Source organism: Pleurodeles waltl, chromosome 12, assembly GCF_031143425.1.
Source record: "Pleurodeles waltl isolate 20211129_DDA chromosome 12, aPleWal1.hap1.20221129, whole genome shotgun sequence".
Lineage (NCBI taxonomy): Eukaryota > Metazoa > Chordata > Amphibia > Caudata > Salamandridae > Pleurodeles > Pleurodeles waltl.
Genome location: NC_090451.1, coordinates 242,730,185 through 242,757,577, shown reverse-complemented (window position 1 = coordinate 242,757,577; position 27,393 = coordinate 242,730,185). Strand labels below are relative to the sequence as shown.

Below are 27,393 nucleotides of genomic sequence, written 5' to 3'. Positions count from 1 at the left end.
TCGCTTACTCTTCTCAGGGAAGTAATGGCGATGAGAAATGCCACCTTCCAGGTTAGGAACTGTATGTCGCAGGAGTGCATGGGTTCAAAAGGTGGACCCATAAGTCTAGTTAGGACAACATTTAGGTTCCATGAAGGAACAGGTGGTGTTCTTGGTGGTATAATTCTCCTAAGGCCCTCCATGAATGCTTTAATGACTGGTATTTTATATAGGGAAGTTGAATAGGTAGTCTGCAGGTATGCAGATATTGCTGCAAGGTGAATCTTAATGGAAGAGAAAGCTAGGTTAGATTTTTGTAAGTGAAGCAAGTAACCCACTACGTGTTCTGGAGTTGTGTGTAATGGTTGTATTTGATTAATATGGCAGTAGCAAACAAACCTCTTCCATTTACTTGCATAGCAGTGCCTGGTGGATGGCCTTCTTGCTTGTTTTATGACTTCCATACATTCTTGGGTAAGTTGTAAGTGCCCGAATTCTAGGATTTCAGGAGCCAGATTGCTAGATTCAGCGATGCTGGATCTGGGTGTCTGATCTTTTGGTTGTGCTGTGTCAACAGATCTGGCCTGTTGGGCAATTTGATGCAGGGTACCACTGATAGGTCTAGCAGCGTTGTGTACCAGGGTTGCCTTGCCCAAGTTGGTGCTATCAATATGAGTTTGAGTTTGCTTTGACTGAGTTTGTTTACCAGGTAAGGAAGGAGAGGGAGAGGCGGAAAAGCGTAAGCAAATATCCCTGACCAGTTCATCCATAGGGCATTGCCTTGGGATTGTTTGTGTGGGTACCTGGATGCGAAGTTTTGGCATTTTGCGTTCTCCCTTGTCGCAAACAAGTCTATCTGAGGTGTTCCCCAGAGTTTGAAATAAGTGTTCAGAATTTGGGGGTGAATTTCCCATTCGTGGACCTGTTGGTGATCTCGAGAGAGATTGTCTGCGAGTTGATTTTGTATCCCTGGTATAAACTGTGCAATTAGGCGAATTTGGTTGTGAATTGCCCAATGCCAAATTTTTTGTGCTAGCAGGCTTAACTGCGTGGAGTGCGTCCCTCCCTGCTTGTTTAGATAATACATTGTTGTCATGTTGTCTGTTTTGACGAGAATGTATTTGTGAACTATTATTGGTTGGAAAGCTTTTAGTGCTTGAAAAACTGCTAGAAGTTCTAGGTGATTGATATGCAGTTTTGTTTGATGTACATTCCATTGTCCTTGTATGCTGTGTTGATCGAGGTGTGCTCCCCACCCTGTCATGGAAGCATCTGTTGTTATTACGTATTGTGGCACTGGGTCTTGGAAAGGCCGCCCCTTGTTTAAATTTATGTTGTTCCACCACAGAAGCGAGAGGTAAGTTTGGCGGTCTATTAACACCAGATCTAGAAGGTGACCCTGTGCTTGAGACCACTGTGATGCTAGGCACTGTTGTAAGGGCCTCATGTGCAGTCTTGCGTTTGGGACAATGGCTATGCATGATGACATCATGCCTAGGAGTTGTAATACCATCTTTGCTTGTATTTTTTGTGTTGGATACATGCGTTGTATGATGGTGTTGAAATTTTGAATTCTTTGTAGACTTGGAGTGGCTACTCCCTTTGATGTGTCTATTATGGCTCCCAGGTATTGTTGTACCTTGCGTGGCAGAATTTTGGATTTTGTGAAATTGACGGTGAACCCGAGTTTGAAGAGGGTTTGTATGATCTGATTTGTGTGATTTGAGCACTGTATGAACGAATGGGCCTTGATTAGCCAGTCGTCCAAATATGGGAACACATGTATTTGCTGCCTTCTTAAGTGTGCAGCGACTACCGCTAGACATTTGGTAAAGACTCTTGGTGCGGTTGTTAATCCGAAAGGCAGTACCTTGAATTGGTAATGTATTCCTTTGAATACAAACCTTAGGTATTTCCTGTGCGATAGGTGTATTGGTATATGGAAATAAGCATCCTTGAGGTCTAAAGTTGCCATGTAGTCGTGTAGTTTTAGCAATGGCAATACTTCTTGTAGTGTGACCATGTGGAAGTGGTCTGATTTGATGAAAGTGTTTACTACTCTGAGGTCTAGGATTGGTCTCAGCGTTTTGTCCTTCTTTGGTATCAGAAAGTACAGTGAGTAAACTCCTGTGTTTATTTGTGTGTTTGGCACTAATTCGATTGCATTCTTTTTCAATAGTGCCTGCACTTCTATCTCCAGGAGATTGGAATGGTGTGTTGTTAAATTTTGTGCTTTTGGTGGTATGTTTGGAGGGAATTGTAGAAATTCTATGCAATAACCATGTTGGATAATTGCTAGAACCCAAGTGTCTGTAGTGATTTCCTCCCATGCTTTGTAATAATGTCCTATTCTTCCCCCCACTGGTGTTGTGTGGAGGGGGTGAGTGACATGTGAGTCATTGTTTAGTAGTAGGGGTTTTGGGGCTTTGAAATCTCCCTCTATTTCTAGGGAATTGCCCTCCTCTATATTGTCCCCGAAAACCTCCTCTATACTGTCCCTGGTAAGTGGACGGTGTTGCTTGTGAGGTGCTGGCTTGTGTGCTTTGACCCCGAAACCCCCCTCGAAAGGGCGTTTTACGGAATGTGCTGTAATTCCCTCTGCTCTGCGGGGAGTAGAGTGCGCCCATGGCTTTGGCAGTGTCCGTATCTTTTTTGAGTTTCTCAATCGCTGTGTCCACTTCTGGACCGAACAGTTCTTTTTCATTAAAAGGCATATTGAGAACTGCTTGTTGAATCTCTGGTTTAAATCCAGACGTTCGGAGCCATGCATGCCGTCTGATAGTTACAGATGTATTAATTGTCCGTGCAGCTGTATCTGCAGCGTCCATGGAGGAACGTATCTGGTTGTTGGAGATGGTCTGTCCCTCCTGAACCACTTGTTTCGCCCTATTTTGGAAGTCCTTGGGCAGATGTTCAATGAGATGTTGCATCTCGTCCCAGTGGGCTCTGTCATAGCGCGCAAGTAGTGCCTGGGAGTTCGCGATGCGCCACTGGTTTGCAGCTTGTGCTGCGACTCTTTTACCAGCTGCATCGAACTTGCGGCTTTCTTTATCTGGGGGTGGTGCATCTCCAGATGTGTGAGAGTTGGCCCTTTTCCTAGCTGCTCCTACAACAACAGAGTCTGGTGGCAGCTGTGTAGTGATGAAAGCCGGGTCCGTAGGAGGCGGCTTATACTTCTTTTCCACCCTTGGTGTGATTGCCCTACTTTTGACCGGCTCCTTAAATATGTCTTTTGCGTGCCGGAGCATACCAGGGAGCATAGGCAGGCTTTGGTAGGAGCTGTGGGTGGAGGAGAGTGTGTTGAACAAGAAATCATCCTCGACTTGTTCTGAGTGGAGGCTTACGTTATGAAATTGTGCTGCTCTAGCCACCACCTGAGAGTACGCGGTGCTGTCTTCTGGTGGAGATGGCTTTGTAGGGTAGGCCTCCGGGCTGTTATCTGACACTGGGGCGTCGTATAGGTCCCATGCGTCCTGATCTTGGTCACCCTGGCTCATGGTGGTGTGAGCTGGGGAGTGAGATGGAGTTTGTGCTGGTGAAACGTTAATCACGGGCGGAGGAGAGGGTGGTGGTGTAATTCTTTTAACCACTTTTGGTTGTGGTGCTTGTTCCGTCTGGAACTCCAACCTTCTCTTTCTCCTAATGGGGGGAAGGGTGCTTATTTTTCCTGTCCCCTGCTGAATGAAGATACGCTTTTGCGTATGGTCCACATCAGTTGCTTGTAGCTCTTCCTCAAACCTATGCTTTTGCATTTGGGAGGTCAGCGAGTGCTCTTCTGTATAAGAGCCTGAAGCTGGGTCGCTTGCAGTTTGTTTCGGCGTCGAAACTTTGTCTGCGTGTTTTTTCGGCTCCGAGGTGACTTTTTTCCTTTTCGGGGCCGAAACCTCTCGGCGTCGATCTGTTTCGGTGCCGCTGTCTCGGCGTCGAGCCGTGTCCACACCGGCATCTCGGTGTCGAGGCTTGTCTCCAGCACTTTCTCGGTCCCGAGAAGGCTGCGTGCCGGTGTCTCGACCGGAGTCGGACGATCTCGGCACTGTTTTGGCCTTTTTCGGTGCCGACGGTCGGTCACCGAATTTATGGGTGGAGCCATGGCCTGGTGGCAGTGGCGTCCCCTGGGCCTTGTAAATGTTTCTTTGTGTGGTTTTCGACGTCTTACTCACGGTTTGTGTGTCGTCGAATCCTTCGGAGTCTGAGTCTTGGATCGAGAAGGTACCTTCTTCTTCCTGTTCCTCGAACTCCCGTTGGGCTGTCGGTGCGGACGCCATTTGAAGTCTTCTGGCTCGACGGTCTCGGAGTGTTTTTCGGGACCGGAACGCACGACAGGCCTCGCAGGTGTCTTCGCTGTGCTCAGGTGACAGGCACAGGTTGCAGACCAAGTGTTGGTCTGTGTAGGGGTATTTATTGTGGCATTTGGGGCAGAAACGGAACGGGGTCCGTTCCATCGGCGTTCTTCAGCACGCGGTCGGGCCGACCAGGCCCCGACGGAGGATCGAAAAACTACCCCGAAGGGCACCGGAGCTCTTCGATCTTCGATGCGGTGTGGAATCTAAGTACGCCGATCCCGAACGCAACAATACCGACGAAAATCTTCCGAAATTAGCTAATTTTCCGTTCCGAAACTCGGAGCGACAGGAACACGTCCGAACCCGATGGCGGAAAAAAAACAATCGAAGATGGAGTCGACGCCCATGCGCAATGGAGACAAAAGGAGGAGTCACTCGGTCCCGTGACTCGAAAGACTTCTTCGAAGAAAAACAACTTGTAACACTCCGGCCCAACACCAGATGGCGAGCTATTGCAGAACATGCGTATCTACAGCGACAGATGCCATCGAACATGGAGTTATGGATGGAGAGTCGGAGGAGTAGATGGGTGGCTGGGTGGACGGATTGGACAGGTAGACAGCATTTATTTAGCGCACGCTACATAAAATGACTTTCAGTGCCGTAATACAGAGATGCCTAGAAATCAAGAAAGATGGAAAACTAGACCATAGGTAAGTTAATCAGATAAATGCACCAAAGCCTTTTAATCATTAAAAAATGACAATGCATATCATAAACATTTCATCAGAGCTTTATCAAACTTTGGGGCTAAGCTAGACTTTAGCAGTGACTGAAAATCCTTTATTTTCTGCCTGAGGAACATCTGCCCAGCTTGAAAATCCAGCCTGCTTGATGAGAATGGTTTTGTTAAAAGCGCAGCTGCCATTTCAGCCGAGGCACTTCCATCAAAACTGAATGTTGAGCAGCCACCGTGTTGTTGTTGTCCATTTGGCATTTTTGTTTTGTTTTTTGTTTTGCAGAAATAAACCCCCAAAGGGTATGCTTCTGAAAAAACAAAAAAGAAACGTGACTGAAGCACAGGAGCCTTTCCTCCTGTACATGAAGGATATTTTGGTATTTTTCTACCCCAGACAACCATGCCCTGAATCGTGCTACTGAGCAGAAGAATTAATAAAGGATGCCACACTTTATTCAGGATGGGGCTTCAGCCAAGACCTGGTGATCCGGTGGCAGATGGCCACCAATTTAAGGGTCTCTGATGGCAGAGTCAACTGAGGCTCAATACCAGAAGAATTAGTGGTTGCAGGGAGAGGGTTGGTATGGTGGGATCATAATCTGCCAAACCGTAACTGAGGCCCTTTGTCTTATATCTTGATAGTGAACATGCATGTTGATTAGAACAACTTTGTCCCTGTGAACCTGAAAGAAAGGCTCTTGCAGGGTGAATGCCTACAACTCACTGATGTGTCTAAGGGAACTTATGGCTATGACGAAGGCCATCTTCCATGAGAGCAACTGTAAAGGGTATGAATGCAGGGGTTGAAAGCCTGGTGAGCACAATATTGAGGCTCCATACAGGGGTGTGAGGGGGGGCACCCGGGGAGTTATGATCCACTAGAAGCCCTTCATATCTGCCTTCATCGCAGGGATCCTACATAAGGAAGAATATTCCCTGTTATGCATGTAGGTGGCAACAGCAGCCTAGTAAAGCCATCTGAGGAGTAAGCAAGTCCTGACTTTTGTAAGTGCAAGAGGTAACAATCGATGTCCCGAACGGCAGACTTTAAGGGATCTATGTTTTGGGGGATGCAATACTGGACAAAACCTTTCCATTTCACAGCATTAATATGCTCAAGTAGAAGGCCTGTAAGTTTCGCAAAAGATAGTCATGCACTGATATGGGAGACTAAAGATATTGTGTCAAGTTGTTATTAAAGATAGAGATCTTACAACAAGATCTTCAGTATATAGAATCAATTCAATACAAATTTAAAAAGGAATTAAAAAATGTAAAACGTTTTCACACATTAATTCATTCACCAAACAATTTATAAATTCCATAGCAGCATTTCCAGTTTTCAATGCATACCTTTAAATAGCGTTTTTAAATATCTCTGTTGCAAAACCCTTAAGGCAGGACAGACAAAAAATATCATGCTCAATTATCTGTACACCTGTCTGGCACATATGACATATTCTTTCATCCCTGGGTACTCCCCACCAGGCAACAGTTACAATATTTAACGGCAGACATTTCATCCTGGAAAGTAACACCTTCGCACCCTATGATCCAAATTCCAGGTTAAATAAGCCTGTGGAATACCTGGTTAACAGGAATGGACCGCAATGATAAAATGACGCTTAACATTACATACATTCATTCATATCATGCATCATTGAAGAATTCTTCATGTGGCCCTTAAAAAAGGATTCAAGATGAACAAAACTCATATTCTGGATGTCTAATTTAGACAATGAAAAGTGCTGCAGCGCAAATTGAACATTAAAAATTGTACCAGTCTGTGCCCAATCAAATAGTGATTTCACAGGTAGGAAACCTCTTGAAGCATGCATGTAAAATATAATGGTACCATCTCAAAATAGCAACTAAGCCTCTTACATACGTACTCACCAATCCTAATTCTAGTCTTAGCTCTTCCACTGAGAGCATAGATTTTAAAGTGCAAATAGTGCGAAGAATTTTACCTTCAACCTTATGCATGAAGTGCCAACAGTTAACTTTAATTGTCTCTACAGCATAAAGAAGATTGTGAGGAACCTTCATTTTATATACCATTAAGAGATGCTTAAAAATGCCTGTAGTCTGTTGCCCCATAAAGTGCTTTTAGGGTGATTCCATGGGTATAAACCTTATTCAATATATGGGCAATACGGTCCCTATCTCCCAGAGTTGCTGTAATAATTCGACCCAAATAACGGTATAAATTTACTAACTCCAAAGGAGTGTTTTTAAAGGACCATCTATACCCTCTATCCTTCGGACAACCTTTTACAGTACATCTCATGACTTTGGTCTTATTTAAATTAACCTTCAGGAACTGGGCTTCAGAATAAACAGATAAAGCATCAAGACGCTTCTGAAGTCCTTTAGGTGCCAAATCTAATCAAAACAATCTCATCCTAATAAAGCGGAGTCCCCAAGGAGTAGCCACCTAATTTTGGAGCATCCTCCCCAGGCTTACTCAACACCAAGGGCAAATCTGCAACATATAAAGAAAAAAGCAGAGGCGCCAACAGGCAGCTCAGCTTCAGCCCTTTTCTGGTCGATATTTTCTGTGTCATGCCCCACCTTCCACCTAACATGACATGGCACCAAGTATCTATTTGAAGGGCAATAATAGGTTTTAAGAGACCCCATGCATGGAATACCCATGGCATCTAACTTCTTCCAGAGAATCTGCCTGTCTATGCTGTCAAAAGCCGTTGAAAAATCTATAAAGGCTGTGTTGACAGGCATTTTCCTCCAATTTACATTTTTCCAACAACATATGAATCATAGAACTATTATGACCAGTTCGAAACCCAGCCTGTTCCAACAGAATGATATTTTTGTCAACCACTCTTTCTAATAAGTTGTTTAAAATATATCAGTAAAAAATCTTTCCTGTGGCATCTAACAGAGTAATCTGCCTATAGTTACATGGAGAATTTATAGAGGCCTTCTTATGTAGCAGCAGTATAATACTACCCCTTCATGAACTTGAGACACTCCTGGTGAAAAAACAAGAGCGAAAAAGTGCAGACAAATAGGTGGCCCACCACTCCAGGTCTAATTTTATAGTAGAAATAGGCAATTGATATGGTTCCCTGGTCCCCGTGTTTCTGGCTGCTTTAAGAAAATGTAGGACTTCCTGGCGTGAAGGGAGCAACCAGGGATTAATTACCTTGCTCCCCGCCATCTTGAAGCTTTTTACTACAATCATCCAAACACTGGGGATTCATTGCATAAACTGAAGTGATATATTCCTGCCATTCCATGCTGGTAATAGTGTTTATCTATGGTTCAACCAGAGAACCGGAATTTTCCCCTATAATTTTCCAGAAAGCTTTTGAGTTTCTACACTTTACCGCTTCAGTTAACTTGATCCAGATATCACAGCTATACCTTTTTTAATTTTTCACCATCCCCCCTTCTTTTTAAACATGCAATTCATTTATTTCTCTCATTAGAATAATGGAAAAATTGCATTATTTGTAAATGATTAATAAGCTTATTGAAGGCAAATCTTTTATAAAAATATATTAGATTGCTTTAAACATCCCTACCTGCAGGAACCTTCCAGAGTTGGTGCTCTACTCACTGATTTCCCCATATCCTCCTCAAATACATGAATCGGTTACCAACTTGAGGTGGACAAAATCTCAGTGATTTTACCATAGTTAGGCGGTAAGGCATTGTTTTTATTTCTTAGTCCAAGAGACCTTCCCGTTTGCAACACTGAGCAGCAGCATCTCATTATCCAAAATCTGCCAAGGAAGGCTAACTTCTGGTTTCTCAACCATAGTAAAAAGCTAGATATTGTGATCACTCCAAACATTCTTTAACACCATTGGGTCAGAAACGCCCGTAAAAGCCTATATATTATGTGATGACATAATCAATTATTGTAGTTGATTTTACTGAGGTTCGAGTAAAACACACTAGTGTAGCACTCTGAAGCCTCCCATTAAGAACAACAAAGCCTTGTTCCCTATAGGCTCCCAATTAGAAGCTTGGAGGTCCCCACCATGAACATTACCATACTAATATAATCAAAGAACTCACTCAACAAATAAGTGTTTTCTTGACCTTATAAAATATACAAATTAACCAGAACAAAAGGCACAATGGGGCATACCTCCCAATACTGTTCTAGAATTACAATACAGTGTAGCAGATTAGAGTGATGGCTATAGACTTGCACACCCAAGAAACTTTTCTAGACAGAAGTGTGACTTTACCACCATTAGCATGGTCTCTTTTTGACATATTATCTGGACAGCTGACTACATAAACTTTTTCAACATCAAAAGAGACAAGAGCCCATGTTTCTTGCTGACAGATTATCGTGGGACACCATACTTCTAAATTCTGAATTTAACCTAAATTATTCCAGCAGCCAGTTATATTCCAGGAGATAATTCTAATATTAAACAATACACTACTAAACACTGCTCTTTAATGACTTCGGGCGAGGGTTTTCCTCATGATTAAACAACCAGCAAGCCAAGCCTATTGGGATTCATCTTCACTATTAGGTAACGGGTCTGATTTCTGATCCTTGCATTCAACCACTCTAGTACCAGCCTTACAGGAAATTACAGTCAATTTAGCACTGATAGCCATTTTTTCTTGGGACAACAAACAATCTTCATTGGAGCATGGCACTAATACACAGTCTCTAACCCCCGCCACCCCTCAAAAACAAACCCTTCTTCTGAGGAGGAGAGTGAATTATATCAATTCCTTGAGACAAAAACAAATCGCCATTCATCAAAATCAAATTTGCAATTATTGGTGACTTAAAAAAAAAACTTGTTTTCTTCTCCATACCAGAGTCTAGCAATTCCACCAACTCTACATCGGTACTCCTTACCATTCTAAGTTAATGTACCTGGGTCAGAAGATTTAAAAGAAACAATCAATTTAAATAGAAGGGATCATCCTCAAAAGCAATAAAATCCAAAGATGTAATTTCTTCTTTTTAAAAAAAATTATTTTCTTTGTATAATTTCGGCTATATTATTTTTACTTATATTATGAGGGACTTGATCATTTTGATGACTATTATCCCGCCTTATCTAATATTTTGTGGAACACTGGTCGTGGAAAAGTAGGCTTCGTAACCACCTGAGGAGACCTTATTTCCCTTTTATGATTTTTCTTATCCCTTTGTAAATAACAATAGATACCTGGACCCAAGGCTCCCCAGATCCCACTTCTACATCCTTAGCTGGAGTTACATCCCTTTCGGCCCCAAGCTCCACAACCTTGGCTCGAGTAACTACTTTTGTGTTTTCGAATCACCCTTTTTCCACAGAAGGAGTTGCTAATTGGACACCTCTCAACTCAGAGATGGCCTGCTCTCTATCCCTAGGGACCATTAACAGCAACAACACATCCGGGAATTTGATTTTCCTAATTCCTCTTTTACTAAGTCATCTTAATTTCTTTTTAGCTATTTTCCCAGCTTTCTTTGTTATTTTCCCGGGGACCGCGACTGGCTCCAATTGTTTATGGGTTGCCTCTTTCCCAGTTCGACTTGATTTAAACATTGGAAAAACCTCAGAGGTACTAGTGTGTTCATAGGAACGATTATGGTACTCTGAGGCCACTGTTATAGAGGCACTATGGGGAGAACCATTATCCATAAAAAGGAACTCCAACGATGACAGATCTGCTTTCCCCAGACCCAGATTTAAACTCATTCACAGATATAAATAATTTTGATGTTGGGCAACCAACTTGCAGAGCTATATCAGACTTACTATATACTTCAAAAGGTCTACACTGCATTCCAACAGAAACATCAACCCCCTCACATTTCATTGGAAGTTCTTTCAAAATTATTATTAAGATGTCCAACATATGATCAGTGCTAGCAGTATTTTTCTCCAAGAGTTGCAGAATAGAAGACAAGATTTTCTCAAGACGCTGAAGAGTTCTAGAAAAGCAAACAGTCACCAGGCGGATTTACTGCTGGATTAAGTGAAAGCTCTAAACCTGGTTCCTGAACCTGTAGGACAAAATTAACTTGGAGAGACGTTAATGCTAGGTGTAATACTAAAAAAAGTCCAAAGATTTTCTCTTTTTCTGAGATGGCTGCACATCACTTTTGGTGGATGAAGAGGCCGAAGAGGAAGCAACTTTACAAGGTCACTGGGAGAGAATATTCACATTTCAATGAGGCCGTACCGGTGCAGGACTCTAGTAGAATCATCTGATTTCTCTCATACAATAGCCCAGACATATCCAGGCATAAGGATCCATTATGAGCTACTCTTTAACTACTGCACACAAGTTATTACGAAAGTAAAGGGCTCAATATTTGATGGGGCCTCACCACAGGAGGGGTTAAAAGGATTTTTTTTCCGATCTGCACCCTCAGTATCCATTTCAGAATTTGTTAAATTATGGCTTGTTCCTGGCTCATTCCTCAAAAGGTAATAAATTCGCTTCCATTTTCCCCTGGTACTCTCTTAGTCACAAAAAATAACATATTCAAGAAGTGGCGCCTTAGTTCTTAACCGGTTGGATTTTGTTTTTTGACAACATCTTGTGGTAATTATAATCTTTCAGATCTCAATTTTTAGCTGTCATCGTAGAGCAGGCCAAGGATCAAAACAACGGCAGCAGCAACAACTAGCAGCAGCTGGTCATGGTAAAAGAAATTTGCCGCACCAGCTCTTAGAAGAAGAAACAGCTGCCCGCTTCCGCAGTGCACCGACTATCCAGACACAAGACCAGCATCCGCAAGACAAGGAACCACAGAGAAAATACATAATTAAACAAGCATTTGCAATGCAATGGGTCTCGCGTGTGCTCAAGTTAGAGCTATTAGCAGTGTAAATTCCCAACTTGACTTTTCTTGCCACATAAACTGGAAAGTATAACAGTTGACATAAGCAAGTTGATTCAAAGGGCCGCAGCTGCCATGAGCGCGAAGGAGACATACGAAAGGGAAAAAAAAGTTTGCTCGCAGTCAAACGTATTGGCAAATGTGCAATTATCTATGTAACAGGGTCGATGGCCAAGGAGGTAACAAAACTGCCCCAAGGAGGGACAAACATAAAGCATTTACCAATTGTAACAAAGGTTTTTGAAAGGTAAGCCCATGATGAGTGATAGTGATGGACGTGTGGTGGGGCGTGGCTAAAAGCCCACTGGTAGGTCACAACAGGCCACAACTCTTGCACGCTTGACCTAAAAACAGCTGCTGCTTATGCACTTACACTTGCTCTTACACAATGTCTGATTATAAGTGCTGCTATGATCTGCTGCACCACAGGAAGACTGTCCAACTAAAAAACACTTCTCTAACCTCCAGAAGGTTTCATAGAACATGAAACATAAAAGTGCAAAATTGGTGCCAAATTAAAACTGATCCAGTGATATCTAGGGTCAGTGTGGATGCAGCAGAAATACAATCAAATATAGCAAGCATCTCAGGCAGTAGTAGAGTGTTAAGAAACAATGGGACATGAGGGCATGCAGAACTCCTCCGAGGAGCAAGCCGCAATGGCCTACCGCCTACCACCTCCGCACCCGACAAAGAGTCTGGTGCGTATTGCCTGCCACACAATTGTCCTCAAAAAAGCTTCTCCCAAACACTGCCAAAGGCCCTCAAGCCATTTTTAAGCAACGCCAGTAGCCAAAAATGCTACAAGTCACCAAAGAAAAGCCAGACAAATTCAAAAGCCAGCCTCCTGCAGTAAACAGGTTAAACAGGGTTGCCAGTGGAGAGGGCGAAGTCAGTACCAGCAAGCGCGGCAAGGGGGGAGACAGTCAAGGCCTATATACCAAAAAGGCCCTGCCCTGTCAACCTCCCCAAGCACCTTCCAAGTCTGCTTACCACTGTCACTGAAGTAGGGAACTAAAGCCCTCATTATGAACACGGTGGTAAACACTGCACCGCCGCAGGTGGTGTTAATTACCGCCAACAGGCTAGCGGTCCGGACGCCAAATAATGAAGCACATGAGAAATAGCCAGCATGAAAACCACACACCACCAGCATAGGAGTGCCAACATCGATGGAAGAGGCCACCTACAGGCCGACGGAAAGGCCCCACCCGCCCAACAAATAATGAAGCAGGAGACTGGTGTCAGTTCTGGGGCGGGAACCACCACCACGCAAAGCCTGGCGGAAACTAACCAAATAAAAGGAAACACTCACCGTAGGCACACACAACACGCCGAAGCAGACATGGAGAGAGAATTGGAAATCATGCCAGTGCTGCTCCTTGCCATATACCTCCACGACCGTGACCGCCGACGATGGTAAGTACCTCTGTAAGGGAATGCCTTCCTTGGCATGGTTACCCCATGACTTTTTGCCTTTTGGTGATGCCAGTTATGACAAAGTATGCTGGGACCCTGCTAACCAGGCCCCAGCATCAGTGTTCTTTCCCTAAACTGTACCTTTGTTCCCACAATTGGCACAGCCCTGGCACACCGGAGGATAATGAGGAAAAACAAGGAAGAGCCACCCACCAGTCAGGACAGCCCCTAAGGTGCCCTGAACTGAGGTGACTCCTGCCTTTAGAAATCCTCCATCTTGAGATTGGAGGATTTCCCCAATAGGAATAGGGATGTGCCCCCCCTCCCCTCAGGGAGGAGGCACAAAGAGGGTGTAGCCACACTCCAGGACAGTAGCCATTGGCTACTGCCCCCCAGACCTAAACACACCCCTAAATTCAGTATTTAGGGGCGACCCTGAACCCAGGAAATCAGATTCCTGCAACCTACACAAAGAAGAAGGACTGCTGACCTGAAAGCCCCGCAGAGGCGACGGAGATGACAACTGACTTGGTCCCAGCCCTACCCGCCTGTCTACAGACTCAAGGAACCTGCACAGCGACGCATCCAACAGGGACCAGCGACCTCTGAGGACTCAGAGGACTGCCCTGAACCCGAAGGACCAAGAAACTCCAGAGAACAGCGGCACTGTTCACAAACTGCAACATTTTTGCAACTTTAAAGCAACTTTGAAAGAACTCTCCCTTCCCACCGGAAGCGTGAGACTTCTCACTCTGCACCCCACGCCCCGACTCGAGCTCCAGAGAACTAACACTGCAGAGAGGACTCCCAGGCGACTGCAATGACGTGAGTAACCTGAGTCGACCCCCCTGCAACCCCACAGCGACGTCTGCAGAGAGGATCCAGAGGCTCCCCCTGACCGCGACTGCCTGGTTACAAGGAACCCGATGCTTGGACCAAGCACTGCACCCGCAGCCCCCAGGACCGAGAGGAACCACCCACCAGTGCAGGAGTGACCAGCAGACGGCCCTCTTCCTAGCCCAGTCGGTCACTGGCCCGAGAAGCCCCCCTGTGCCCTGCCTGCATTGCCTAAGTGACCCGCCAGGCCCCTCCATTGCTTCCTATAGCAAACCTGATGCCTACTCTGCACACTGCACCTAGCCTCCCCTGTGCCGCTGAGGGTGTGTTTTATGTGCCTGTTTGTGTCCCCCCCAAGTGCTCTACAAAAAACTCCTGGTCTGCTCCCCAGGGACGCAGGTACTTACATGCCAGCAGACCGGAACCGGAGCACCCCTGTTCTCCATAGGCACCTATGTGTTTTGGGCCCTCCTTTGGCCTCTGCACCTGACCTGCCCTGTGTTGCTGGTGCGGTGACTTTGGGGTTGCCTTGATCCCCCAACGGTGGGCTGTCTATGCCCAGGAGACTGACTGTGTAAGTGCTTTACTTACCTGCAAAACCTAACCAAACTTACCTCCCCCAGGAACTGTTGATTTTTGCACTGTCCACTTTTAAAATAGCCTATTGACATTTTAACCTATACTGTGAGTACTACTGCTTTAATTCAAAGTTCCATACTTACCTGTGTGAAGTGCCTTGCATTTTATGTACTTACCTCAAATCTTGTGGTTTTAAAATAAATTAAGAAACTATATTTTTCTATATAGAAACTATTGGCCTGGAGTTAAGTCTTTTAGTGTGTGTTCCTCATTTATTGCCTGTGTGTGTACAACAAATGCTTACTACTACCCTCTGATAAGCCTACTGCTCGACCACACTACCACAAAATAGTGCATTAGAATTATCTAATTTTGCCACTATCAACCTCTAAGGGGAACCCTTGGACTCTGTGCACACTATCTCTCCCTTTGCGATAGTATATACAGAGCCAACTTCCTACAACCACAACCTAGTAAACAAGGGAAGAAAGGGCACAGCTACACACTCACCCCACCCACCCTGCAACGCACCCCCAACCCCTCATATCATCACAAGCCATACACATCAGAACAAGAGGTACTTACCCAACACAAGGCACATACAACATGCCCAAAGCACACACATGTGCACACCACACCCCCACAATGAAACGATGAACCACGTCTCCAAAGTGTGCCAACAGCAACACTGGGCACACAAACTTTAATAAATAAACGAAAAATTCAATGTCCAAATAAAGCCATTGGCCAGTCCAACTGTAACAGGCTGAAGGGGCCAAATGGGCCGAACTTGACTCCCACATGTGCACATGGTACTCCACCATGAAGGGACATCAATGGGGCAGCAGGCACCTCAGGGAACAGGGGTGGAGGGTGGCGGGGGTGGGGACTTACGTCTGGGGGGGGGGGGGCTTGGGCTTACGTTTGGGAGGTGGAGGGGGCTTGGGTTTGCACTTGGAAGGTGGTGGAGTGGGCTTGGACCAGGGGAGGCAGATGGACCTGGGGCAGCACGGGGCTTCTTGCTCTCTGGGGAAGGGGCATGGGAATGGGAAGGGCAGACTGTGGCAGACTTAGACGTGGAAGAAGTGGACAGGGCAAGGAGGTGGGCACGTTTAGGGACGAGACGGGGTGGGCCAGTGGGTTTGAAAAGGTCAACACGGGACAGGAAAAGTTTTTTAGGGGCAGTTGGGGTGGACATGGAGGAAGGTGCTGAGTGGAGGTAGAGGGAGTGCTAGTAACTGATGTAGGTGTGCTGGACATGGATGCAGGTGCCTGTGCAGTAAGCTGAGGTGTGGTGGATGTGTGTTGGGTGGATGTCTGGGAACGTTTGAGTATTTTGGGAGGAGGGGGGGGTGGACACAGTGGGACAAGACAGGCTGCCAGTGTAAATGGATATTGTCTGGGTGGCTGCAGGTCTGGTGAGTGTGCTGCATGTGTCAGTCAATGTTGTTGTGGTAAGTGCAAGTGTGGTGCTTGGGATGGGTGAAGGGAGTGGGGTGCTGGAAAGGGCAGAGGTGGTTGGAGGGGGGACGAAAAGACTAGGGACACTGGCTGCTGTCAAAGAGGAGGCCAGGGCCTGAAAAGATCTCTGTAGGCCAGACATGGCACAGTGAATGCCTCCCAGGTATGCAATGCATTGCTGCGTCTGGGATGCTAGCCCCTGGATGGCATTCATGATGGTTGTCTGCCCCCAGAGTTAGTCCTCAGGAGGTCAATAGTCTCCTCCGTGAGGGCAGCAGGGCTGACTGGGGCAGGGGATGAGGTGCCTGGGGCGAAGGAGACGCCCACCCTTCTGGGTGAGCGGGCACGGGCAACTGGATGGGGAGCAACTGGGAGGGTGGTGATGGTATGGGGGGTGGCGGAAGATGACACAGAATGGGTGAGCCCACTAGGGTCCGCCACCACCAGGGAGCTCCCATCGGAGGAGGTATCAGAGTCACTACCTCCAGTGGTAGTAGCCTCCCCCCTGGTACTCCCCTCACTCTCCAACCCACTGGTTCCCTTGGCGTCAGTAGACTCTGCCTCCTTGGAACCGTGGGCCACTGCATCCCCAATCGCTGGTGCCACTGCTCCCTCGCCAGATGATGCTGATGTACACAGACAACACAAGCGTACAGGGGTGGGAAGACAAAACATGAGAGATCTGTAAATACCTGAATGTATGTACAAACTCGGTGCATACACACTCCCACCCAGCTTACACGCAGCACCTACAACTATAGTCATGCCTATGCCCCTGACTAGTGCCCACAACCCTATCATGCAACGGTTCTTCCACATGACACAAGGACCTGATGAACTGTCAGACCTGCCCCTAATCATCACAGTGCCCATGGGGCAGGACTGCTGGTAGACACCTGTCGGAGTTCCTGGCACTAGACAGCATACATACAACAGCACCCTCAGACATCCATCAAAGAAGCATGTAATGGTATTGGTACTCACCCCGTCGTGGCTGCTGTGCAGCCCTCAAGCGCCCATCCAATTCTGGATATGCCACTGCCAGAATGCGGCACATTAGGGGGCTCAGGGTCTAACGGGCACCCCTTCCTTGTTGGGAGGACTTCCCTAGCTGGGCCTCGCAGGTCTTCCTAGCCCAGCGCCACAGGTCCTCCCACCGCTTCCTGCAGTGGGTGCTCCGCCAGTTGTAGACCCCTAGGGTCCACACCTCCTGGGCGATGGCCTGCTAGAGTGCCCTCTTTTGATGGGTGCTGACCTGTATGGGACACACAGAAAAGAACAACAGAGTTCAGGATATGGCTATGTGATACCGCTGACTATACGTCCCCTATGGGACGGACACTTCACAAGATCATTTCTACACCTCAGTCACGGTACTTGCCACACAATCTACGCCTGTGCAGGTACATACAGACCACACATGAATGCAGGCATCTGCCACCATCACACACATCCATGCACGTCATCCGCCTACTCACCTGCACCTCTGGTCGCCCACATAACTTGGCTTACAGGGGCAGGACCCTGACCACCAGTTTCTCCAGCTCCTCCGTGGTAAAGGCTGGGGTCCCTTCCCCTGTGACTCATTTCATTCAGTCAGGACACAGCAGCACACTCAGTGGACTACTTCCATGCACAGGATCCGGGAGTCAAGTGAAATTGGGGGGGAACGACATGGAGTACGCTCCGCGGCGGTGATCATGATAGGCCCAAGTTCCCCATTGACAACTATGTTAACCAATGAATGGGTGCACGGCGGTGGACACCACCTTACGCCATGACAACAACCGCCAGCGGAATGAGGTCACTTCCACTCCTACATAGCTGGATGGCAGGAGGCTGCTATTTTGCTAGCACAACGTAGATATTTCCTGGTCATGGGCCCCATTCAGGCCCTATGAACCCCAGCCCTTAGTTGCATGCCCACATGAATGTTTGTTCCCCACATGAGTCCAGACGTATCACTGCATACATGTCCCCACAGTTGTACATCATACATCGCTTGTGTGTGTAACCTACATATTGTACAGCAGTTTCTTCATACACAACATGTTTTGCATGTGTATGTGTGTCCCTCATATGTGTTCTTTCCTCCCCATAGGTACAGACCCATGTGGCAAGGGAGGGCCCCATCTGTGTACAGACCTCTTGTTGATTTGGATACCATGGTGGAACGTCACATCATTGTCACCTACAGACTCAATTGTACAACAATCCATGAGCTATGTGTATTACTGGATCCTCTACTGAGACTGGCTAATTGAAATCAGCATGCCATCCCTCCCTAAGTGCAAGTGCTCTCTGTACTCCATTTTGTGGCTACAGGCTCCTTTCAAGTGACAGTGGTCATGGGTGCAGGGTTCTCACAGCCAATGTTTAGCCTCATCCTGCCCAGATTCCTTAATGCATTTGTACTACACCTGCAGACATATGTAAAGTTTCCCCAAAGGGCTGAACTCCCTGCCATCAACCCAGAATTTTATGCCTTTGATAACATTCCCCATGTGATAGGTGCCATTGATGGCACCCACATAGCTCTCATCCCCCCAAGAGTAAATTAACAGGTGTACAGAAACAGGAAGAACTTCCACTCAATGAACATAAAATTGGTGTGTACTGCAGACCAGTACATTTCACATGTGAATGGCATGTTTCCAGGATCAGTCCATGATTCATATGTCCTGAGAAACAGCAGTGTACCGCACATGATGGATCAACTACAGGGGGACAGGGGATGGCTCATAGGTGAGTGTGTATGACACTGGATCAGTACATAGCTGACAGCCAGGCTTTCTGCAAGTAATAGCAGTTTGTTTCAGTCCTAGTTCAAACACCTTTGCAGGTGATTCTGGCTACCCCAACATGCAATGGCTCCTGACACCTGTGAGGAATCCCAGGACAGATGCAGAGAGGAATTGCAATGAGGCCCATGGATATACTAGGAGGGTGATAGAGAGCACTATAGGTCTCCAGAAGGCTAGATTCCGTTGCCTCCATCTCTGGGGGATCCTTGTGCTATGGCCCTGAGAAGGTGTGTAGAATAGCGGTGGCCTGCTGCATGCTGCACAACGTGGCTGTGAGGAAAGCTATCCCCCTACTAGAGGAGGAGGGTGCTGTATATCAAGACCTGCTTCCTCTGAGAGGGGATGAGAGTGATGGTGAGGATGATGAGGGGGAAGATGTCCACTCCAGGAACCAGCTGATCCAACTATACTTCCAGTGACTATGAGGTACTGTTCACTGATGATGCCGTCTGCACTGCATAATGTCTGTGACTTATTTATTATGGGGATATTAGGTTTGTAGTCATTGACAGTGTTACTTGAAGAATAAGGTGGCATGTGCCATGGAAACAAACATGGTGTACATTTATGTTTACTCCAGACAATGTTGTGCGTGGGGTACCATTGCTGAAATAAAGGTATGATTATGGAATTGACTGGCAAATGCATTCATATTTACAATTGATTCAACATTATCACAAGTGACATACGAATTGCTGTACATGTGTTTTATTTGGTGTCATTAATGCACTGGTGTGCTTTACAGAGATTGGGAGTGGGCTAATGATGGATGCCCATACTAGGTACATGGACTCAGCGATTGGTGGCAGTGGGTATAGGTCCATCTGTCCCTTGCAAGTTGATAAGTTGCTATTGGCGGGTGAGGATGGTAGCACAGTGGCACACCTGGGAGACAGTCCATGTCAGAGTCACTTAGTGGGGGCCTTGGTCTTGGCAGGTGTTCCTGTGCCATATCTGGGTTTGAGGGACCGTTTGAGTGTCTGGTGCTAGGTTGCACAGGTAGGGGTGCCAGTCTCTTGTGTGTCCTCTGCCAGTGCCACCAGTCCAGTTGCTGCTGCTGATGTTGAGGGCTGGTCTGCGTCCTGGGCAGTGGTAGGGGCTTCCAGGTTTATGGGAGTCTCAGGCTGGGTTAGGTAGTGGTGCTGCAGCACCCCTGCAATCGTGGCCATGGTGGCATTCAGTTGTTTCTACTGCTCCATGGTCTCTTGATGTTGGGCTATCTGCAGCCTTTGACTCTGTTTCAGGGTGGCCAGGATCTGTCCCATCCTGTACTGCGTATGGTGGCATGCTCCCAGGACCTCAGAGATCACCTCCTGGGCTGCAGCATCCATCCTTTGGCCTCCCCCGGGCCACTGATACCCTCCCACTGGGCCTAGCCCACTGTGCCTGTGTCCCCTGCACAGGTCTGGCAGTACCACTTGCACTGGGGCCATCGTCATCCTGCCTGTTAGTAGGTGGTGACTCTGGCGTCTGTACTTGTGTTCCACCACGCTGTGGCCTGGAGACACTGGTGTTGGGTCGTTTGGCCAGGGCTGTTGTTGGTGGCTGGGTGGTAGGTGTGTCAGTGGTGTCCTTGGTGGGGCTGCTGGAGGGTGACAATCCAGGACTGTGTGACGGGCTAAGGTATTCCTCAATGTCCACACGTCCCGCTCCAGTGTCCTGAGTGGGGTCTCTGTCTCCATGTGGGGCACTGGCACTCCTTGGCCTTTCCGTCAGGGTTGCATGGGTGGTGGTGCCTGTGGGGGGGAATGGGCATGTATGATACATATAATGAGGATGCACAGCTCTGCCGTATTTTGTGCTGTGTATTCCCTGGTTGGGCCATGCAGGGACCTATTGTGGGGTTGCCATTGCATTTTACATGGGATGTGGAGGTGCATTGTGGGTGGTGTAGTGCTCTTGTGAATCCTTGCAGGGGTAGGTGGCTGTGCACAGGGGGAGGGATGTAGGCCTGTTGGTGGGTTTGGGGGCATGCATGGTGACTGGATGTAGTGATTGTGGCCTGGGTGGGGTAGTGGCCCTGGTGGTAGTTGGAGGGGTGGGGTGGTGCATGCATTACAGGTGTGGTGTATATGAAGTAATTGTAGATAACTTACCCGAGTCCATTCCTCCAGTGAGGCCCTCAGGGTGCAGGATGGCCAGCACCTTTTCCTCCCAGTCAGTGTAGTCGGGGGGTATAGGTGGGGGTCCTCCCCCAGTCTTCTGGACCGCCACCACCAGGATGCCTGGATGCCATCGACCTCACCTTCCCACGCAGGTCGTTCCATCTCTTGCGGATGTCGTCCCTCGTGCGTGGATGGTTTCCCACTGCGTTGACCTTGTTTACAATCGTCTGCCATAACTCCATCTTCCTGGCGATGGGTGTGTGCTGGAGCTGTGCCCCGAAGATTTGTGGCTCGACCTTCAGTATTTTGTCCACCATTGTTCTTAGCTCCCTATCTGTGAAGCGTGGGTGCTTAGGGGTGCCATGGTGTGTGTTGTGGGTGGTGTGTTGTGTGGATATTGGTGAGGGTGCTGTTGTGTGGTTGGGTGTGTGACTTGTGTGATGTTGCGTTCATTGTATGCATGTTGTGTTGTCAGTCTCAGTTGTCCTATTGGCGATGCAAAGGATTGTGGGGTGTGTATGTGAGTGTTTTATAGTGTAGTGGATGTGTGTCAGGTGTGTGAGTTTCAAACCAGCCATTGTGTGCATTTCTTGCTCTTGGGTCCACTTGCTGGCTGTGGCGGTCCGTACCGCCAATGGCCGTTCGACATCCACTATCCGCTGCAGTGATTTGTGCATCATTATTTGGAGGGCGGGGGGATTGTCTGCTTGGCAGTGGCGAGGTGGGGTGTGCAGCCTTTCCGCCATCAAGGGTCAAAGCGGTGGCTCGAGGTAGCAGAGTTTTTGGAGGTTTCTGTTTTTGGCATCATTATATGGCGGGTTTCTGTTCACCGCCAATGGCAGTCTTCTGTTTCCCGCCATGTTCATAATGACCACCTAGGACTTGCAGTTGGAGTACCCACTTGTGGACTTGTTGATGCATCCTGCTGAGCAGGTCACTTAAGGGGGTCATTCCGACCCCGGCGGGCGGCGGAAGCCGCCCGCCTGGCGGGAACCGCCAAAAGACCGTACCGCGGTCAAATGACCGCGGCGGTCATTCTGACTTTCCCGCTGGGCCGGCGGGCGACCGCCAGAAGGCCGCCCGCCGGCCCAGCGGGAAAGCCCCAGCAACGATGAAGCCGGCTCCGAATGGAGCCGGCAGAGTTGCTGGTGTGCGACGGGTGCAGTGGCACCCGTCGCGATTTTCAGTGTCTGCGTTGCAGACACTGAAAATCATTATGGGGCCCTGTAAGGGGGCCCCACGACACCCGTTCCCGCCATCCTGTTCCTGGCGGTACCAGGATGGCGGGAAGGGGGTCGGAATCCCCATGCAGCGCCGCCATGGCGGATTCCTTGGGCCAGGGGTAAACCGGCGGGAAACCGCCGGTTGCCCTTTTCTGACCGCGGCTTTACCGCCGCGGTCAGAATGGCCCAGGAAGCACCGCCAGCCTGTTGGCGGTGCTTCCGCGGTCCCCGGCCCTGGCGGTCATGGACCGCCAGGGTCGGAATGACCCCCTAAGTCATTGTCTACTCCTGGATGATAATCTACCAAGAAGTGTTTCCAAGGGCGGATGGCCCAGTGCAGACCTGTTGCACTGGAGCTGACGGCTGGGGAGAATATACATCGCCTTGCTTCACTGTAATCATGTTACATGTCTTGATGAGTATTGCTTTACCCCCGAACAACCTGAAAGAAGGCTTTGAGAGCTAGACATATGGCTATGAGCATGAGGTATTTAATGTGGTGTCCCTTGGCATTAGGGGATCCACATTCTCTGTATGTTCATTGTGTCTAGCTGTGCCCCCCAACCTAAAAGGGATGCATTAATGATAACAGCTGCATGCAGAATGGAGTCTGAAAAGGGCCTGCCCTGCAACAGGTTGTTGCTGTTCCGTCACTGCTTAGAGCGATGTGCTCTTGCGCCTACCAATACTATATCCTCCTAGTGACCCTCCGCTTGTGACAGTTGCTCTGACAGGCACTCCGCATATGGTCAAATGTGGAGTCTAGCTTGTGTTACTATGGTGATGCATGAGGCCATCATCCCTAGGAGGTGCATTACGGTTCTGACTGTGAGGTGACAAATGGGCTGAAAAAGAGCAGCAGCTGCTGAAATGCCAACAGCCTCTGTTGGTTGGGGTACGCTTTGCTGCTAATGGCATTTAAGATAGACCTCCATGAAGGGCTGGACCTGAAGGGGATGAAGGTGGGACTTTGGTTGCATTTATAGTGGATACTAAGCTGTGGAGCACGGAGACTGCAGCTTGAGTGTGGGCTAGACTTTGCTCCCTGAATGTGCTCTTGATCAACCAATTATTGAGATAGGGGAACACATCTGTGCCGCCCCTTATTAGATGCATGGCTACCACTACTAGGCACTTGGTGAATACCCTTGAGGAAGTGGTGACCCCAATAGGCAGTACTTTGAATTGGTTGTGAGGTTGGCCACTTACAACAATATAAACAACAAGGATTCCAGGTAGGAGATTATGACTACAAGATTAATCAATGAAAAGAATATAAAATCACTATGATTTAGAGAATTTTCCAGTCGATGCGGCCTCGCAGGAATAGCTAAATTAGAAAGCTACCAAAAACTTCTGGCTCTTCTTTCTGTCCACGGCACTGCTCTCAATGCTGCACGAGTTATGATCTGCTGTTTCCCTCTTCCTTTTATAGGATAGGTTACATATTATTGTTTCTTTCAGGTTATCTGGTTGGCATGAGTAAGTGGCAGAACGTTTTGCTTACCTTTGTGGCAGATCACTATAAGTAATTTCTCACTGGGTGTTTAGCTTATTTAGCACTTCATCCGTATTATTGTTTCGTGGCACAATTTTTTGAGGGTGATACTTTGATTCGCGTAGGTAGATTCTTGTTTTATTTGATTATATGTTTACGTTAAGCAACTTTTCACTGGGTGTCTGGTAACTAATCTATGTAATTTGACACTTTATGGCATTGATAAATGTTCTTGTTTTTGTAGGTGAGCTTGTCCTCATTTTTTATTTATTATTTGTACGATCGGTTGCAGGCCTTGTCAAGTCAGCATAATTCATATACTGTAATAATGCAAGTCTGACTATACTTACTTGTGGTGTGGTACTTCTATACTTATTTTTCTTTTCTTTACTAACTAAGGTGCCTTCTGTTTGTTTTTCAGATATTACATTTTGCTCATTAAATTGTTTCTGTCCTGATGACGGCCCTTTGCCTTGGAAGGGTGGAAACGCCATTGACGCTTTGGAAGGGATTAAAATCCTCAAATTTCAAACTGGATTTGGATTTATGCATTATCTAGAAAGTTTAATATTAACCTAATGTCAGTTTTTGTTTGTTTCAAACACACTATGTATTACCCAATGTGTTTCTGTTGCGTAATGATTTGAGCACCGATATACTCCTTATCTGTGTTTTGTTTTTTGCAATAATAGTTGACTATGTTTTCTTAAACTATTGTGTGGTTGCCTTATTTTGGTGATTTCTATATGCTTTTCAATGATTATTCTTGTATTTATAATCTCGTACCTGGGACTCTTCTTGTTGTTTATATAGATTTAAGTGCCTCTGGTTTTGGATTACCAGGGCTGCCTCTGTGGTGGTCAACCAGCTACTTTCCATAAAGCAGAGATAGCGCTGGTGGGCAGGGTGGATGGATAAGTGAAAGTAGGCATCCTTGAAGTCTAACGCCGTCCTGTAGTCGCCTTGCTGAAGCAGAGGGATGACGTCCTGCAGGGCTGTCATGTGGAAATGTTTGGCCAGTGACCTCAGGGAGCTGTCCTTCTTAGGCATGAGCAAGAGAAGACAGTGGACATCTTTGCTCGGTGGGGAGCTGGCACTCTCTCTACCGCACTCTTGATCATGAGTGCTTGCACCTCTTACAAGAGAAGGTAAAGATGCAAAGATGCTCTCTGCTGAAGTTGGGTGTGGGGTGGGATGTTGGGGAACGGGTGAGACAATCTAGACAGTAGGTGTGGCAAAGGACTGCGAAAACCCACTAATTTGAGGTGATCCCCATCAGCAAAGGAGGAAATCTTGCAGTCTCCTTCTGCCATGTGACATGGGATTGGCAGAAGACAGGGCATGTTAGCGCTTGGAGGAAGGCTCTTTTACTGGGACCTCCTCTACCCCTGCCAAGTGTCACATAACAAGTGTTAGAGTAACACATATTAAAGGAGCATTTCCACATTACCCCAGGCACCGTGATTTATCATAAATCAGATGAGCTCATAGCAGCATCTAGTATAGCGTGCTTTAAAATTGCACTCTCCCGAATCCGTGGTACAGATGAGGAGCATGTTCTCCACCCCCATACACTATATATCTGCACCAATCAAGAGGTGCTTGTGAGCCAGGACATGAGGGCAGATGGGTGAAAATGGCAGAATGAAAAGCAGGCAGGTGAGCAGGAGACTCGTGCTTTTGAGTGGGAAGAGTTGGGTCTTTAGTAGCCCATATTGTGCTGCAAATGGCTTGAGCATTTACCAGGTAGTTCTAATGCACACACGAATATTGGCTTCTCAGAGCAATACATATGTCCCTAGGGAACTGATGTACTGCAGGAATGAAGTGAGATAATTGAGCAGGAAGCACTTGCCACTCTACACATAAGCCAAATATACAATTCCACCAGATTGATTTTATTACATTTAATGTTTGAGTAGGGATTTGGCCAAGAACACAGTGCTGTGGGAGAGTGAGTTTTGAGAAAGAGAGAGGCAAGATGATGGCAAGAGTGATATTTGGGAGAGAGCTGAAGCCTGTGATGAAGACATAAACATTGGGGCAGAAGGATACATGAAGAGAGAGGAGAGTGAATTAAAGAAGAGGGAAGCTTGAGCAAAAGAGCTGGCAGGAAACGGTGAACACAGAGAAGTGTGGGATAGAGGGAAGGAAAAGAGGAGAAAAGTGGAAAGGGGCCTAAGTAGGCATGTGTGGAAGTAAGAGTAGCAGGAAGGAATGGGGGAAGTGAATGTTAGCTAGGCAGGCCCTTGAAGGTTCATTTAGAGTTTACCTTACAACCATTTTCAGGCATGAAGCACTATAGTGGCCCCTAATGCTTCCCAAAAAAATAAGAGCTGCAAGACAATGTATAATTCTTGAGCAATTAATAGTAAAATGTGTATTAAAACTTCAAAGCATAGGCCAATAATGTGAGCACAGATTTTGTGCCAGATCTAAAACCATTCTCTGGAGAGAGCACTGCAAAGGCAATAGCTTCAGTATGCAAAGACTACTCCTTGATTGATTGTGTTTCAATAAGTATGCAGCATGACGGATACTGAGATTGTTTCAAATTGTTTTTTTTAACTATGGGTTACTGGTTACTTAATCTCTGAAAACGGTGCATCCCACTTGAGTTTAGGTCCACTATTTATGTTGATGTTGAATCAGTCTTGCAGTGTAACATGTGATCTTTAATCTTGCGAGTGCTGGACCAATGACTTATGTACTACTGAAGGTCAGGTATCCATGTTATTACGAGGAGCCAGGCATGATGCATGTACTGCAAGCAGCCACTGAAACCTGTATGTCACGCAGCCACAGAAGCAGGTCCTAGATAGGGACAGTGATGCAGTAAGTCCTGGATCAAGGTTTGTCATTTCCTGGGGCAATTATGTACCACTGTGATTACTGATACACCTATTACACTATTTGCATGCTATGCCTCATTGGCAGCCCAAAGGAAACCCGAGCTGAGCAGCTGAGTTCCAAGCTCGTCCATACAGTAATGCTGCACAGAACTTTTTCTGCATAGTTTCCTTTTTATTTTGCAACAAAAGCTGGTAATTGCATTTACATAAATATGAGCAATAAGAGCACAGCTACTAGCTCCCATTAAACATTAAGGGGGTCATTCCGACCCCGGCGGAGGATGCGGGAGCACCGCCAACAGGCTGGCGGTGCCCCGCAGGGCATTCTGACCGCCATGGGGGATTCCGACCCCCTCACCGCCATCCTGTTCCTGGCGGCTCCGACCGCCAGGAACAGGATGGCGGTGAGGGGTGTCGTGGGGCCCCTGGGGGCCCCTGCAGTGCCCATGCCAATGGCATGGGCACTGCAGGGGCCCCCGTAAGAGGGCCCCACTTTGTATTTCAGTGTCTGCTTTGCAGACACTGAAATATGCGACGGGTGCCACTGCACCCGTCGCACATACCCACTCCGCCGGCTCCATTCGGAGCCGGCTTCCTCGTGGGGAGGGGTTTCCCGCTGGGCTGGCGGGCGGCCCTCTGGCGGTCGCCCGCCAGCCCAGCGGGAAAGCCAGAATGGCCTCCGCGGTCTTTCGACCGCGGAGCGGCCATTTGGCAGCTCCCTCCAGGCGGGCGGCTCCCGCCGCCCGCCGGGCTCAGAATGAGCCCCTAAA

At 47.4% G+C, this 27,393-nt stretch overlaps 1 protein-coding gene and 1 long non-coding RNA gene across 2 annotated transcripts in view; one reads left to right on the top strand and one right to left on the bottom strand.

Moving 5' to 3' along the window:
* The window catches only part of LOC138268063 (uncharacterized), a 540,881-nt gene extending 516,445 nt beyond the window's left edge, over positions 1–24,436 (top strand). The window contains exon 3 of the long non-coding RNA XR_011199914.1: positions 24,193–24,436. This is a non-coding gene — a long non-coding RNA (uncharacterized lncRNA). The remainder of the gene's footprint in view (positions 1–24,192) is intronic.
* Positions 1–27,393, bottom strand: part of LOC138268061 (uncharacterized) — a 219,960-nt gene that overhangs the window by 156,730 nt on the left and 35,837 nt on the right. The window lies entirely within an intron of this gene.